General features: G+C 37.6%; 1 protein-coding gene across 3 annotated transcripts in view; it reads right to left on the minus strand.

The window, feature by feature from the left end:
* The window catches only part of LOC125914581 (disks large homolog 2), a 780,669-nt gene that overhangs the window by 618,882 nt on the left and 144,382 nt on the right, over positions 1 to 17,405 (minus strand). The window lies entirely within an intron of this gene.

Consider the following 17,405-nt stretch of genomic DNA (forward strand, 5'->3'; position numbering starts at 1 on the left):
AGCTTAAATAAAACAATGGAGGCCTCAGCAGCACATCTCAACTATTCAGGAACTATTGTTACTATTATCATGGCATTTGTGTTTAAAGGAAGTGGAATATTATAAACTCTTCTGTTCATTTAGTGAACCTTTTTCTAAGAAGCAAAGGAAGTGGTATGCAGTCTTGGAAAGGACAATGAACAACATTTTCACAGTGAGCTCATGAAGCAAAGAGAACTAGAAAACAATTGGCTAGAACTGAGATTTTCAGCAATGTATATTAAGAAACATTGGGTCGGGATCTTCTCAGTTGGCTAAAAGTTAATTTGTGTTTGCAGTCAAGGCCAGGTCTCTGGAGAGTTCTATGTGGCAAGGGAAGTGGGTACTAACACTTGTTAAAACTTAGTGTGTTTCCATGGGGCACCTGGGTGGCTCAGTCGGTTAAGCGTCCAACTTCGGCTCAGGTCATGATCTCGCAGTTCGTGAGTTCAAGCCCCGCGTCAGGCTCTGTGCTGACAGCTCAGAGCCTGGAGCCTGTTTCAGATTCTGTGTCTCCCTCTCTCTCTCTCTGACCCTCCCCCATTCATGCTCTGTCTCACTCTGTCTCAAAAATAAATAAACGTTAAAAAAAATTAAAAAAAAAAAAAAACTTAGTGTGTTTCCATTCAGGCCCAATAAAACAGATTTCAAATTTCTGGGAGCTAAAAGTTCTAAAGCATGTATTACATTCATACAAAGCAGGAGGTGGAAATGTTTCACTGCATTCTTCTTTTGGAAATTCTACTAAGGATTCTGGTCTGTCCAAGGGAACCTCATGCCAATGGCAGAACTGAAGGAGTACAGCAGAAATAAAAACACTACAAAATATTCCATGGGCTCCTTCTAACCAGACTGTGGTCCCAGGCCATGCAAGGCAGGGACTGTGATGAGAATCACAGATTTTCCAGTATGGAGTATGTTTTTGGCTACAACTGTGAGTCCGTGGCAATTTACCAGACAGCAGGAAATTCTGTGGTGGTTTGGGGCCTGGCAATTCATTGGTAGCTTATAAAAGCTCAGAAGGTTCAATTTTCTCCTGAGGTTTTGAAACTATGCAGCTTTGACATGCTTCATATGAAACTGCCTAACTATGGTTATTTAATCTCCTTCTGTAGACTTTTTAAGAACTCACAACCATTGTAACTATTAAAAAAATAGCCCCGCATATTCACAGTGAAGCTGAGTTTTCTGTGAATGAGGTTACAGCAATGTTGGAGGACATAACTTTTGAGGTGACGTGACCATACTGTGTGTGTTTGTGTGTGTGTGTGTGTGTGTGTGTGTGTTTAAAATACTGTCTCCGCATCTTGTATTCCTTATTACAATAGACATTTTATAGCTCAAGCAAGTTTGGGAAGCACCAATTTGTTCTCAAGGTTATTGTCAACAGATGTTTTATTATTTTGATCATATACGACAAGTCGGTTAAAAGACCTGCTGTATGTGGGGCACCCAACATAAAATAATCTGAAAGAATGAAAGAATGTTTCCACCATATGGTTTAGTCTGCATGTGGCTATAAATTGTGCATTATGGATGTGAACTGCGTTAATATTCAATTTCCTTTCTCAGGATTCTAAGAATGATACACAGCCTTCTAAGACTAATTCATTAATTCAATAACCCTGAGATTTAAAAGGTAACTGATTTCACAGTCAGTGCTGCCTTCATTTAATGTCATTACTCTTCCTTCCCCACTGAGCACAAATGCAGACTCTACGCTCAAGTTAAGAAATATCCTTTGGGAACCAGAGGCTAAGAATTCTTCTATCAGCTGTTCAAATGCCAAGCTTTCCAAAGAGAAAATCCCCTCGCTATGTGAAACACCACAGTCAGCCCTGACGATGAGTGGAAAGAAAGACCCTGAAACTATAGCGCAAGTGGTTCTTTGTGGAATTTTAGATTTGAACAGTTTCAGTTCAGATTTTTACTCCACATGCAACCTTGGGCATGTCAATTTATCACCCAGTGTCTCAGTTTGAAAGATAGTATGATAATTACTTCAGAGAATTGGAGCAAGGAGGATTATAAAATGTAATGCAATTAATAAATGTAATCACAAAGTTCAGATGTCCTTAATATTTTCCCTTATATTTGAAAAAAATCCTCTTCTTATTCAGAAGAACAGACAGTTTGGAGTGATGCATAGGTTGTCCAGAGAGAGCAGAATACTGCATTTCAACTGCATTGTCAAGTGTTGGCAAAGGATTTGGTCAGTTCACCTAAGAACATCCTTGTAGGCTTAGCCAAATATGACAGACCACTCTGAAAAGCATGTATCATAGTTTCTGTCAAAACATCCCAGGCTCAAGACCATCTGTCCCTAAAGTAACATGCTTTAAGAGAAGGTGGTTAAATAACACTGACATGAGTTTAATTTTGAAGCAATAATAACAAACCCTCACAAAATATTTAGTTGCCTGTATATTTTATCATTGAATGCAGACACAGAAAAACATACCATAGACTAAGAAAAAGTTGCCAATGCAAAAGCCCAGGCTTTCCTTTTACCATAGCAAAATGAATAGGAGAGCATCTTTCTTTTCCTTTTTTTTTTTTTTTTTCAGGTTTATGTCATGGAACAAGAAGATGACAAGCCCGAATGACACGGTATGATAGTAGATCTCCCTGAAATAATGACTTATTCAGCAAGTCTGTCTTTCCTACTAGCCACTCAGCTCTGAGAGAAGAGGCTGTCTCATTCACTGCCTATTGACAATATCTAATACACCCATCACAGAAGAGGCGATCAATTCATGATTGTGGAGTGAACAAAACATGGACTCAGGCACCATGGTGGGAAGTCGATGCATATCTGCTGAATGAGAGAATATTTTAGCAAGAAAGGTAATACTCATTAGGAGCACTGCCAAAGGAAGGGCACCATATGAGGAATAATTAAAGGAATCGGGGAGTAGTGGTAATTCTTCAGGAGAAAAGTTTTAAGGGAGAAAGTGAACTCTGATTTCTTTTTGTAATAATTCAAGGCCTGTCACATGAGGAGCTAGACCAGTAATAATAATGACTAACTCTTGTATAGGACTCATTGGGGACAGGCACTGTTTCAAGCACTTTATTTTATTATGAACTCATTTAGTCCTCATAATAACCTTATGAGGCAGGTATTATTATCACCCCTAGTTTTGAGATGAGCATAGTGAGGGGCAGACAGATTAAGTGACTCGCTCACATTCACAAAGTTCCTAAGTGTTAAAGCCACAATTTACCCTCAGGCTAAATAGCCATAAAATCCACACTTGAAATATTTTGCTCTACTGGTAGCAATAGTGTAGTAGAAATTGCTAGAAGATAATTCAAATCAATGTAGGAAATGTTTCCATAATCTTCAAAATTTAGAAGGTGAAAGCCTTCCTGCCTTGGAGGTAAAAGATAAAAACTTGGTATGTAGAAATGCTTCTCAAGAGCCTAAACTTTTATGCTTGTTGCTTTAAGAAAACCAACTTTAGGGGTGCCTTGGTGGCTCAGTGGATTAAGCATCTGACTCTTGATGACTCTTGATTTTGGCTCATGACATGATGTCATGGTTCGAGAGATCAAGCCCCGTTTGGGCTCTGCACTGCTGTGGAGCCTGCTTGGGATCCTCTCGCTCCTGCTCTCTACCCCTCCCGTGCTCATTCTCCCTCCCTTCTTCTCTCTCTCTCTCTCTCTCTCTCTCTCTCTCTCTCTCTCTCTCAAGGTAAATAAATACACATGAAAAAAAAATAAATGTTTAAAAGAATAAAAGCGGGGCACCTGGGTGGCTTAGTTGGTTAACCATCCAACTTCGGCTCAGGTCATGATCTCGCAGTTCATGGGTTTGAGCCCCGCATCAGGCTCTGTGCTGACAGCTCAGAGCCTGGAGCCTGCTTCAGATTCTGTCTGTCTCTCTCTCTCTCTGCCCCTCCCCTGCTCATGCTCTGTCAAAAATAAATAAATGTTAAAAAAATTTTTAATATAAAAAAACAAAAGCAAGTTTAAATGATTTGGGGTGACTTAAAATCTAATTTGGTATGAGAAAAAGTTTTATTTTGATTTCAGCTTAGTTTGAGAAATCAATGACCACATTGTAATATTTTCAGTTTGTTCTACCTGAAGAAGAGGGTGATCATTTGGATTTGATATTAAACCCAAAAACAAAACAGTAAGATATGGAAGAAAAGGAGTGGGGCTGGAAGTTAAAGATGTGAAGTTTAGATTGGCCTTTGCTCTGCAGTGAGTGACTTTAAGGAACCTATGAAAACACTCTCTGAGCCTTTGTTTCCTCATTTGCAAATGAGGAGTGTCATGTTTTCTTTTTCCATTTCACAGAGAAGTATGAAGGATGAAATGAAATATCTGAAAAATATTCTGAAAGTCACAGTGATATTAAGATATGATAAAATATATTCATTATATCATACCATATGCATTAAATGCATTATAATATATACATTATATCACATGATGAAGCAAGAATACTGCATGTATAGTAGAGCTAACAACCTCATCAATTTTAGCTTCAGAAAACATGGGTATATTTTCATGAGGAAGATTTCAAAAACACAAGCGGAGCACTGGTTGAACTGGATTTCCTTTTTTTGAATTAGAAGAAGGCTAAATATGCAAGACGTGATGTCATTTTTGTTGCTGTTTTTCCCCAGAATTGAGTTGCATTACAGAGCTTTGAGCAGTTTAAGCAGATGCAGGGAGTGGGTGGAGGGATGAGCCTGGTTTATTTCTCAAATATTAAGATATAATCCTAAAGAAAAATAAATACATCTCTATTCACTGACTTTGTCTTCTGTTTTGTCTTTGTCTTTCTCTTGAAGCTGCTTTCAGAGCTAACCTGAGATCTTTTGCTTTTTGGCTAAATGTTTCCTTTTGATAAATGTATAAGCCTTAAAGGCAGTCTGAATATATTACTGCTGGTCAGAGAATATGTGTTTTACTCCAGAAAGCCTTCCATATTTTTCATGCTATGTGGTAGCACCACATATCACGGAAGAAATATCAACCAGCTCTGCCAAATGCTAGCTTTGTGACCATGGACAAATGTCTTAACTTCTTTGAACTACAATCTGCTTATTACAAAATGGAAGCTCTAAAACTTATGTAATGACCTAATTGTTAGGATATGACATAACCACCACAGAGAGACTAGCACGTAAGGTTCAAACTTTAAAAAATGATAGAAATTGATATATTTTTTTGTAGCAGCTATTGCTACAAGCACCAGAAAGAGCATTGAGCATTGGTCTCAGCTTACAAAGAGGATGCTATTTATCTACCTACAGACAAACATAAACACATAAATACATGAAAGAAATATATGTAATGTATATTATAAAGTATAGAATGTAAAATATAAAATATATATAAAAATCTGTACACATACAAGGTTTTTGTGTATATATATATACACACATGTACATATATATATACAAAAACCTTGTATGTGTACAGATTTTTATATATATTTGTATATATATATACACACATAAAAAAACCATGTATGTGTACATGTATATATACACAAAAAACCATGTATGTGTACATGTATACACAAAAACATGTATGTATATGTATATGTATATACATATATATGTATGTATATATATATGTGTGTATATATATATATATATACACACATATATATATAAAGGATACATATCCTTATCCTCTATCTCTTGTCAGAAGACTAAATAATTCTTCTAATGATTCAACTAGTGGTCTAGTAGTTCTTTCTAGTGATTCAAAACAGCCAGATTCCAAATAAAGAGGATTAAACCAAGAAACATTACAGCCTTTGAGGGCCTTGAAATTTACAAAGAAGGCAGACACAATATGAGCACAGGTGATAATGAGAAAGCCCTGAGGTGATAAAAAGGATGGGTAGGCTAACTATAACTGAGAGAATCTGACAAAGCTTTTCAGAGGAGGTAATACATGAACTGGGTTTTTAGGAAGAGCTTGTCAAGCAAAAATGGTAAGGGAGTGAAGAACAATTTTAGGATCAGTAAAGCCTTATTGGTGATCCTGAATTAAATGGAAGGCGACGTTCTTCTCAATGACTAAATGTGCATTGTTCAATTTATGCAGAGTCTATACAGCCTGAACATTTTAAGCTTAAAAACTAGGTAATACACTGCAGAGGTTCTGATGCCTATGAATATTTTTATAACATATGCATCCCTTTTCTCCAAGGGATAGATCATTTGAAAGTTTAAAAATGTATCAAGCTCATTAAGCTAAGTGGATAAAATATATACTTTTAAACCCACTGGTTATAATCATTTCTCAGATTTTTCAACTACCAGTTTTTCTCCTGTGCATCTCTGTTTTGAGATATTACTAGTGTTTTTGTTTTTGTTTCTTCTCCCTGTATTTTTCCTTTTGCTTTCTCTCCATTAAAACAAGTTTCATTGTAGGATGAGGTAAAGAGATGGAGGGTTGAAATCAGAAGGGGTGCCTCAAAGGTGGTTTGACTCAAGATGTTGCCAATACTGATACTTACCCATTTATCAACTCTGCCATCTAAAATCCTCTTTCAATCTGAAGCTGGAATCTTCTCATAGTCATAAATGGCTCCATGCTACTATCTGAGCTACAGACTTCCTCACTTCATGCCCATAGAATAGGGTGGGTTTCTGTCTCAGAATCCTAAGTAAGAATCATGGAATTCACTTCGCACTGGATCATCAAGCTGCATATCACCCAATGGAGGCCAGGGCAGTAGGATGTGCTAACGCACTTACATCAGTAAGAATCCACCCCTGGAGTTAAGATTCACCTTAGCTTCCATCAAACCACATGCACTGTGTGGCAGAGGTAGATATCTGAACTAAAATCTGGACATTTAGCAAAATGGGAAAGGTAAAGAGAATGAAATGGACAGCAACAAATGTCCAACCAACATTGGAAAGGTATAGCAGAAAAGGGTAATGGATGTTGTAGCAGTTACTTGTGCAGAAAACTAATGTAGTTAAAGGTTGTCTTGTCACTGTATAAGGACATAGAACTGTGGGATAATTCTGGAGATGGCTGAAGTGGCTGGGAAGAGAAGCACTAAGAATGACCGAGGTTATTGTTGCTGCTAGCCTAACAGTTGACCTACTGATACTTTATTTGTTGCTGCCCTAGCTATATCAGTTAGGGTTTGTTCAGTTGTGAGTACCATAAGACCTAGTTTTTTACCATTTCTCAAGATCTGTTATTTAGTGACCCACGTGTGGTTTCTGGTAGCCTGTATTGCTCCTTTGCTTTCCAGTACCTCCACCATACTCCTGAACAGTTGGGGCACCACAAGAGAGAGCTTTCCTTGCAAAATTTTCTTAACCATCCATATCTTGTTGATACAAGTCTTGGAGATGGATCTACTCTGGTTAGAAAACTAAACTTGGGAATAATAGAGTTTTGTCATTTCTGTGTAAGTCTTTCCATTGTGGATTCGGTGTAAAACATGTTAGGCTTAGAAGTACCATTACACTAGCATTAAATGTGCTTATAATAATCAGGGGCCATGTCAAAGAAAGATTGGAGGGGTAATAATAGCATAACAAGTGGTTCACAGAAGAAAATATATTGGCCACTTTAGACAATGTGAGGGCACTGAGGCCAGACTAATGAACTAGAAGGGAGCACTTGTTAATACTTTGGTCACAGAAGGTTTGTGAGGTGAAAGAAGGGAGATAACTCAGCTGGGAGTTTATAAAGAAAAATGGAGATGGTTGGAGTCAGCAGCTGAATTTCAGCTAAATGTAGTTTGTGCCGATTCATCTAAATCAGTCCTTTGAGGTATGTTTACCAGGAGCTCCTCAATCCCAAGACTTTGGTGCTTACATTTAAAGAAAAGTTAGATTAATGACCCCTCAAACGTCTGTAAACTATATTTCTAGCAGTTTTTTTTCTGACATCTGAGTCCAGTAGCTAATACTGCAAACCACTTTCCACATGTACTGAAGCTTACTCATTCCCAAATCAGAAAAATTTCTAGACAGTAGAAACCTAAATTCATAGACCTGTCACTGGCCATTCTTTTTACCTGCCACTTTTTTTATTGCTTTTTTATTTCTGGTAGTTGGAACACAGTAATGGGTTACTTTAAAGGAGATGGTATGTGCAAGCTTTGGGGTATTAAGGTTTACTGCAATCTGCCAGCACTATTTGAGTAGAGAGCTTTGCATTATGACTCTACCTTAGTGGCGAGAGACGGGACTAGAATTTAGAAAAGGTAAAGAATGAAAGCAAGGCAATATTTATTTTGATAATGGGCTATGGCCAGAGGAGCCTAGGCCATGACCTATGACCTACTCAATAACTTGAGCACAGTGATAGCTGAACTATAAGTGAAGACTCAGTTAGCCATTGGATAGGGAATGGAGTCTTTGTCTTTAGGACCGACCTAAATTGGAGGCTACCAGTTTATTTGTTCTCTCTCTCCTCCCTCCCTTCCTTCCTCCCTCCCTTCCTTCCTTCCTTCCTTCTCCCTCTATTGTCCCCTCTCCCTCTTCCTCTCTCTCTTACCCTCCTTCTCTCTCTCTCTTTCTTCTGTCTCTAGCTTTCTCTCAGGAATCCTCCTTTTCTCAGATAAGCCTACTCTACACCCCAGGAAGCCCAGAGGGCAACTGGCCACTCATCTGCCTCTTATTTCCCAGCTTTAGTCCACAGTTGTACTGCAGCACACCCCTCCATACTCCACACTCTAGTGTGAAAAATCCTGAGGAGCACATTTATTGGCTCAGTTTGGTTCAGGTGTCAACCCCTCAACTGTGCATGAAATTACTCAGAATGCTTTCAAAATAAAGATGTCCCATGTTCTACCCTGCCAAGGTTCTTACTCATTTAGCCTAGGGTAGGGCTCAGGTACCAGTATTGTTTTTTTACTGGCTCACCAGGTAATTCCAATTCATAGCTCTAGACCAATCAACTGTGTGGTAGTTGTCCCCAGACAACTGGCAGTTGTGCCCAGAACAACATGGTTAGAATGGGGAAAGGAGCCGTTTCCCTAAAGGAAGTTGTTCCTTCTGTCAGCTCTTTTGGATGCAACAATAGCTGCCCACTTTATCACATGTAGAGATTGGAAGTAGGGGATTATGGGAATGCAAGATTTTGTGGAGGTATCAAAACATCTGTAGCAAATATCATAATCTGAAGATATTGAAAACAAAAGAATACACTGTAACTGCTTGTCTAGCCTGGACTAAATTCTTGTTAGTTAACAAAGAACTGAGCTACAAACAGTACTGTGTTATTCTACAGGAAGCTATGGCTGCAAACTTAAAGGCAGGCTCCATTTATGTGCTTGATGTGCTTGAAGAATACAGGGATAATTGGATATATGTACATTTGGGGGATCACTTAAGAAGCTTATCATTTACCATAAATGCAGTCACACACATACAGGGGAAAGAGGAAGCATGCATTTGTCACTTGACCTAGCCTCAGAATCATAGCCTGAACTTACATGAACAGTGACATTTTAGAAAAAAAAAAAATGGGGGCATCTGGGTGGCTCACTTGGTTAAGCATCCAAATTTGGCTCAGGTCATGATATCACAGTTCATGAATTCAAGCCCTGCATTCGGGCTTTCTACTGTTAGCACAGAGCCCACTTCAGATCCTGTCTCCCTTTCCCTCTGCCCCCCCCCCTCTCTCTCTCTCTCTCTCTCTCTCTCAAAAATAAACAAACAATTTAGAAAAAACAATGAAGCCTACATAAGTGTGTATGTGTGCATGTCACATTTTATAATAGCAAATAATATTGAGCACCTATGATGTTCCATTAACTCTTTTATGCATTATACATATATTATTTCTATTTTTCACAACATGCTATATGATAGATATTAGTATCTTACTCATTAGGGAGAAAACTGAGGCTTTAATAGGTTAAGTAACTTGCTCAAGGTCACATAGGAAGTGGCTGATCCTGGATTCAAAGTAAGGTCTGAGTAGAAAGACTGTGTTCCTTTCCAGTGCTTATATAAACCTACTCTGTTCCATAAATCTTGTGATATTTTCCACCAAGCCAATAAAGGTCTGATCAAAATTCATACATATTAAGTAAATATTTTTGTTTATAACTAAATACACATTTATGTTTAAATGGTTTCTATGCACATACTATTTGTATACACTGTGCCTTATATTTCAAACACACTTAAAATATACACTGATAATTGAATATATAAAATTTGTAATTCATTTAAGAAATGTACCTATTATTAAAAATTATTTAACTAGACTAGAATAAGACTGTGCTACAGATGACTATATATATACAGATGACAAATATCATTGGGACTCTGGCTTTTTATTCCTGTTATGTCAAATTAGAGAAAGTTGCAGAGACACAGAAAAAAATCAGGAATTTAGAAACCCACAGCTTCCATGTTATTTGAAGTAATTAGATCCTTAATTCTATTTGAATTTGGTATTCTTCATCTTCATTAAAATTCAAACATTTGAGAGAAATTTATTTGGCCTAAGTGATTCAGACATCCAATGATTTTCCAATTCATTTGATACCTGGATGAATCTAGAGGGTCCATCAGTTGTTGTCCATTAGACAACTCTTAATGGGTTTTACCCAGCAGTTCACAAATACTGTTTTCAGAATCCCCACCCACCTTATACCCAAATTCTATAGGAATTTGGAGGGTACAGTAAATCAGTCACTTTACTCTGCCCTACAAATTGCTGTACATTTAGGAAGATAGCTCAGATCTTTTGATTTCTTTTTAATTGCAAAAGAATATCCCTGACTCATCAGATGGAACATTCAAATAATATCCCATGATCATACATCCTGCGGCTGTCAGGACAGTACTCCAAATGATATTTGTTTTTGTTTTTGTTTTTGGAGGCTGGGGGCAGGGGTCAGAGGAGATGGCAGATAGTCATATAGTCACTTCAATATCTCTGCTAAATTGTAGTCATGCATGATGGTTAGGGTTATAAATCCATGATGAATCTATTATCCATGCCGGGTAAACTAGCCTCTCTTGATATAAGTCATACTGGGGGTACATAACCTATTAACTTCATGCATGAATAATGGATAAATCACTCAGAGGCATAGACTTTATACTCAGCTACAAAAGTAGCTGAGTATACTGTCGTAAGAGCCCATGGTGTCAGAAAGATATGAAATATCACAGGTGGCCAATGCTGAGAAACCCAGATTGTGCTACTGAAAGGAATTTGTTGGATTATAATCTAGGTATCCTTGATTTTTCTGCTCTTTCTGGCATTTCCCATATTAAAAAGCATTAGAATATGTTCTTTTAACATCCTTAACATATTGTTTAAAAATTTTAAATGTTTATTTATCTTTGAGAGAGAGAGAACACAGGCGGGGAAGGGGCAGAGAGAGAGGGAGACACAGAATCTGAAGAAGGCTCCAGGGTTCGAGCTGTCAGCACAGAGCCCAACACGGGGCTCAAACTCAAGGACCACGAGATCATGACCTGAGTTGAAGTTGGACGCTTAATTGACTGAACCACCCAGGTGCTTCTTCACATATTTTGAATATGTTATCACCATATTCATCACCATTGGCAGAATTTAGCTGTTAAATTATATGTCTTAAATGGCACTATCTCCTGAATTATCTCCTGCATCCTATGAAATGTACACCCAACAACACAGCCAAAGTAATCTTTTTAAAACACAAATATGATTTTGTTACTTCTCTGTTTAAAATTATTCAAACGTTCTCCAGTGCCTTTGGGATAAAATTTAAAGCCCTCTGTATATTATCTAAAGTATCTATGTTCTCAGCCTCTCCCACACTCCAGCCTGGTCTCTCCCTCTAAGCCCTACCTCAATGTGAGTGCCTTGAGGACTCAACTGGACTACTGGACTGGACTACTTGCAGTGCCTTGAGGACGTTATTTTTCCAGGGGTCCTTGAACATTTGCATCTGCTGTTCCCTGTCTGAGAGACCTTCTTCTTCCTTTCCCTTTTCCATGGCTTGCTTCTTCTCCTCTTTCCTAAGTAAGCTCAGGTATAAAGCCTCAAGGAAGTACTCCATTCTGGGCCAGGTATCCACAGCACTCTGCTATTCTTCATGGTTTTTGCCTATTTACTTCTTTGTGTTTTCTACCAGGCTGTAAAATTCTATGAAACAAGGACAATGCCCAGGACTGTGCTTGACAACTAAATGAACATTAGACATTTGTGGAATTCATTATGTGTGGCAAGTGGCCAATGCACTGAACAATGATGCTGTAGAGGAAGAGGAGTCATCAACTTGTCCCGAAATTGTTCAGTAACTTCCCTTTTACTTTTTAAATCATCATGCTAATATAAAGAACACTATAATGAAATTCCTTCTATCAAGGAATTCATAGGTCAGTGGAAAAGACATATTTTATTCATCATTTAGTGTGAGAAGTTCTCTACTTGTATTAATTTATAATAAGGGGACCTTGCCCAAGAGGGAAAGTCAAGAAATGCTTCTTGGAGGAAATGACACTTGAACTTAATTTTGAGGGCAATCTAACTCAGTGGCAATGAGTTTAGGTTCTGGTATCTGTTGGGCATAGGTCTGAATCCTACCTCCATCCCTTACTAACATTGTGACTTTTAAGAAGTTATTTAATTTCGGAGCGTCGGTGTCCTAATATGTAAAATGGAGTTGGCAATATCCACTTCATAGAGATGTATGTATCCACTTCATAGAGGTGTCACATAAATGTGACTAGTTTGTTACTAAATTAAATGTTAGATTTAAATGGAGAAAAAGTAGAAGCTGTAAGTTCTTATAGCAAGATCCATAACTTCTTAATCATTGGATGTCTGATATTTAACAAAGTAACTGGAAAAAAACTGATATGAGAGAAATTCTTATTAATGAGACTTGTTAGATCACTGAGACTAGTAGGCTATGTTTTTATTAAGCTTCCTTCCTGATCCTAATAAATAACATTTATGAGAACTACCATATTAGCACAAAGGAAATGCTAAGAATAGCAACTATACATGCTGTCCTAAACCTTTATATTAACTCATTTAATCATCACAAAGACCTTAGGAGAAAATTATAAACACTTTAGTTTCATTTTCAGGTATGAATATTAAAGCCCAGAAAAGTTAAGCATTCAGCTCAAAGTAACTCAACCAGTAAGTAATAGAGCCAAAATTCAAATGCAGGCCATGTGTCTTTACTTCACTGCATTTGCAGTGCTAGAGCATTGGCGTAATCCATTCATACATCAAATATTCAGAGTACATACTATATTCCAGACAGTGTTCTAGGCAAATTGGATACAGAAATGACTATGTATTTGCATACAGCATATATTTAGGAAGGGGGATAGATATTAACAAAGTGAGCAATAAAGTAATAACATAAATCTCAGATATTGGTAAGTGCAATTAAAAAAGTAATAAAGCGGGCACGTGGGTGGCTCAGTTGGTTAGGCATCCAACTCTTGATTTCATCTCAGGTCATGATCTTACAGTTAGAACCTCACGTCTGACTCTGCAGTTCATAGTGCCGAGCCTGCTTGGAATTCTCTCTCTCTCTCTCTCTCTCTCTCTGCCCCTACCCCACTTGTACACGTTCTCTCTCTCTCTCTCTCTCTCTCTCTCTCTCTCTCTCTCTCTCTCTCACACACACACACACACACACACACACACACATAATAAATAAATAAACATTTAAAAAAGTAATAAAGCTATGAAAATGGGAAAAAAAGTGTAAGGGGGATGCTGGTACTAACTTAAATGGGGTGTGCAAGGAAGACTTTTCTGAGACATTTGAGCACATATTTAAATGGTGAAAAGAGCAAGTCATGTAAAGATCCAAGGGGAGGTTATTTCAAGAAGACAGAATAACATATTTAAAGACCTTGAGGTACAAAAAGCCTGACTTTGGGGAGGAATGACAAGAAAGTGCATATGGCTACAGTGAAATGTTATAGGAGTTGGTGGTGAGGGCATAATGTCAGAGAGAGAAGCAGGGGTCAGAGTGTATAAGGTTTTGCAGGTGATGATAATGAGTGGAATTTTAAGAAAAGAAGTGGTATATCTGGCTTATTCTTTTGAAAAAGATTACTCTGGCTGCTTTGAGGAGGAGTGGGCGAAAGTGGAAACTACTGAAGTGGTCCAGGCATGGGATGATATTAGTTTGGACTTGAATTCAGCAGGGTCAGTGGTAAAATTTGATTGATTTTGAAATATATTTTTATGGTAGCACTGGTAGGACTTGCTCTGGATGCCAAGGGAAAAAGAGCAATTAAGCAAGACTCCTAGAGGATTGGGGGGGGGTGGTGAATAATAAGGAAAATGATAGAACCAATTAGCTAAGATAGGGAATATTAGTTTAGAAGTCGTTTTTGCCCCAAGGGTAGGGAGTGCAGGGAAATCATGAATTCTGTTAGGAATATACTAAGTTTAGAAGACCTTCTTGATATTCAGCAGAGATGCCAACTGGACAGTTAGCTGTTTACATTTGGAATGCAGGAGAGAGGTCATGACTCAGATTTGGGAATCATCAGTTGACAATTGGTATTTAAAGCCATGCATGTGGATGAGATCACTAGGGAATGAGGAGAGATTGAGAAGAGGTCTGTCCACTGGGTTTCTGGAATGCTCCAATATTTATAGGCGGAGCTAACAAGGAGACTAAGGGTACCAATGAGATGGTGAATAAGTAGGAGAAATGTTTTATTATGCAAGGCAAGAAATTATCATCTTGAGGGAAGGAGGCAGTGACAGCTGCATCAAATGCTACTGAGAACTCAGGACAGAGAACTGCTGCTTGCATTTAACAAGATGGAACCTGTCAAGACTTTGATAAAGATGGTTTTAGGGCCACTGAGGGGATGAAAACATGAACTAGTTTAAAATAGGAAAATGAAGTAATGAAGTGGAGTTATTGAAGACAGACAACTTTCCTCTATTTTTGGTAAAGAAAAATAAAATCATGAAACAATAGAAGGAGAACATTGGGGAAAGTGACATTTTGTTTTGTTTTGCTTTTTCTTTTAGGACTCCATTGCTAGAGGACTCCTCTCTTTTAATGAGAGAGATTACATCATGTCTGTATTATGTTTATCCAGGAAAACATAGAGAGCAACGGATATTGCAGGAGAGAGAGAGGAGAAAACTATAGAAGCAAAGTCCTTCAATGGACAAGAGGTTATGGAGTGCAGGTCACAAGTGAAGGGCTGGCCTAGTAAAGGAGCAGGGGACATTCTCCCATTGTAACAGGGAGAGCACACTAACAGACCTGGTGGTAGGAAAGTAAGATGGTCTTCTTTGATTGCTTAGATTTTCTCAAGGACACAGGGAGAGAGGTCAACAGCTGAGACTGAGTATGAGGGAGAGGTGTTTGAGATTTGAGGAGACCAAGTAAGTTGTGAACCTATTGTTCCAGAGAATGAGAAAGTGATTTTTCTAAAAACGTATAGGAATTATTAGGATGCTTTGAAGGTTCACTTGAAATCAATAGCTGTATGTTTCAAGTGAGATGAAGGAGTGCTTCTGTGGACCCATTCTTTGCCCAGGTGCTGAGAATGGAGGACTGAGGCTTTGCTGGGTGAACACAGAAAGGGAGAGAGGAGATGAAATGTTAAAAGTGTGTGACAGGAAGACTTGGAGTATGGTAGGTGGGGTAGGGGTGGGCATACAAAAGATGAAACCTGGAGAAAACTGGAGAGGAAAGGTAAAATCTATGATTTGAGGTCCCAAGGGAGTTGGAAGAAGTTCTGAGGTGGGGGTATTGGAATAGATGATAAGAACGGAGAGGAGGTGGTGTTCAACGAAGACAGTGCTTGACAGAGCTTTTTGGGAGGGAGTGCTGTTAATGGCAGTGACAAGGTTCAGAGTGACTGAGATGAGATGACACACTAGGTCATGAAGCAAGGAAGTGTCAAAATGTAGACTAGAACACACAGCTGTCTGACTCCCACTGAATGTTCTACCTCACACCAAAGTTAGCTTTGATTTTCTAACCTATAAAACCAGGGTAACAAAATGATGTCATATTTAGTGTCGGGGTGTGGGGAGAGAGAAGGGTTGACTCTGTGAGTGAGAGATCTTTGCAAACAGGGTCCTGCATTTAAGAAGGGTCACATGGCATTTAATGTTGGGCTCTTACTATCTTTTTTGATTCTTAATAATTTTTAAACAAGGGCTCCACATTTACATTTTACACTGTGCTTTGCAAATTATATAGCCAGTCCTAGGGAGAAGATTAGTGATTTAGTAGGAGAAATGTGTTCTTTTTTTTTCATTTGGGTTAATTTTCCTTAAGCCTCATTTTTCTTCATTTAGCATGTCATTAAAATTTAACCAAAGTTCATAATGGAAGTTTTAAAGAACACATCTGTCAAACACTTAACTTTTAATGTAAATTTCCTTTTGAAACCACTCATGCTCAATAAAAATTAGGCTAAGAATGAAAGATTCCCTGACTCAGGAAAGTGCATAATCAGTAAACTTAAAAGAAGATATAAATTTAAGTGCAGGTCTAGAGTCTAAATTGATACTTGAATGATAAAGCTTAGAAAAATACTTACATTTTTATTTTTTATTATAAGCAAATTATATGTTTATTGTGGAATGTGTAGGAAAAAATATAAACAAGAGGAAGAAACTAAAAATTATCCAAAATCCTTAATAAGAGTTAACATTTTGGCACATATCCTTCCAGGCTTTATGTATATTCTTATGAACACAAATTATTCATGTTCGTGCTTATAGGATTATACTTTAAACACCATTATGAAATGTAATTTTTTTTAATTTAATAAGATAACCTAGTTAGGCTTTCCATTCTTGTAGTTAAATATTCTTAAAAAATACTATTATAATGCAATTTAATATAATTTTCTATTATTTGGACATATAATAATGTATTACTAAACACTTGTCTTTTTCAATCTGCAATGTTATAAACAATACCAATATGAATATTCTTTGTGTCTTTCGGCATTCTTATAATTTCTGAGTCAAAAAGGGTGCTCATTTTAAAGCTTTTGATCCATTTGTCCAAATAGCTTTTTTTAATGGTTGTAACAATTTCCAGGCCCACTCCGTGGCAATGAGTATTAACCTTCCTTTAAAATTTTGCCAGTTGGACAGACAAAAATCAGTTAGCATCATTGTTTTCTTTGTTTATTAATAAGTTTGAACAAGTTTCATATGTTATTGGTCTTTTCTTTTTTGATGAATGTCCTATTAATGCTTTTGGTAATTTTTTTCTGGGCGGTTTTAGGCCTTATTCTTACTGTTTTGTAAACTATCTTTATATATTAGGGTTGTTACACAGAATTTTGCTTATTTGTCAAATCCTGCCAAGGACCTAATAACAAATTTGCAGAGGTCTGAAGGATTGCTGCATTTTTTTTCCATGGGGGAGGTGGTTTTAAAATGCACTGCTTGTTTTTTTAAACTAA

This window comes from Panthera uncia, chromosome D1 (genome assembly GCF_023721935.1).
Source record: "Panthera uncia isolate 11264 chromosome D1, Puncia_PCG_1.0, whole genome shotgun sequence".
Taxonomy (NCBI): domain Eukaryota; kingdom Metazoa; phylum Chordata; class Mammalia; order Carnivora; family Felidae; genus Panthera; species Panthera uncia.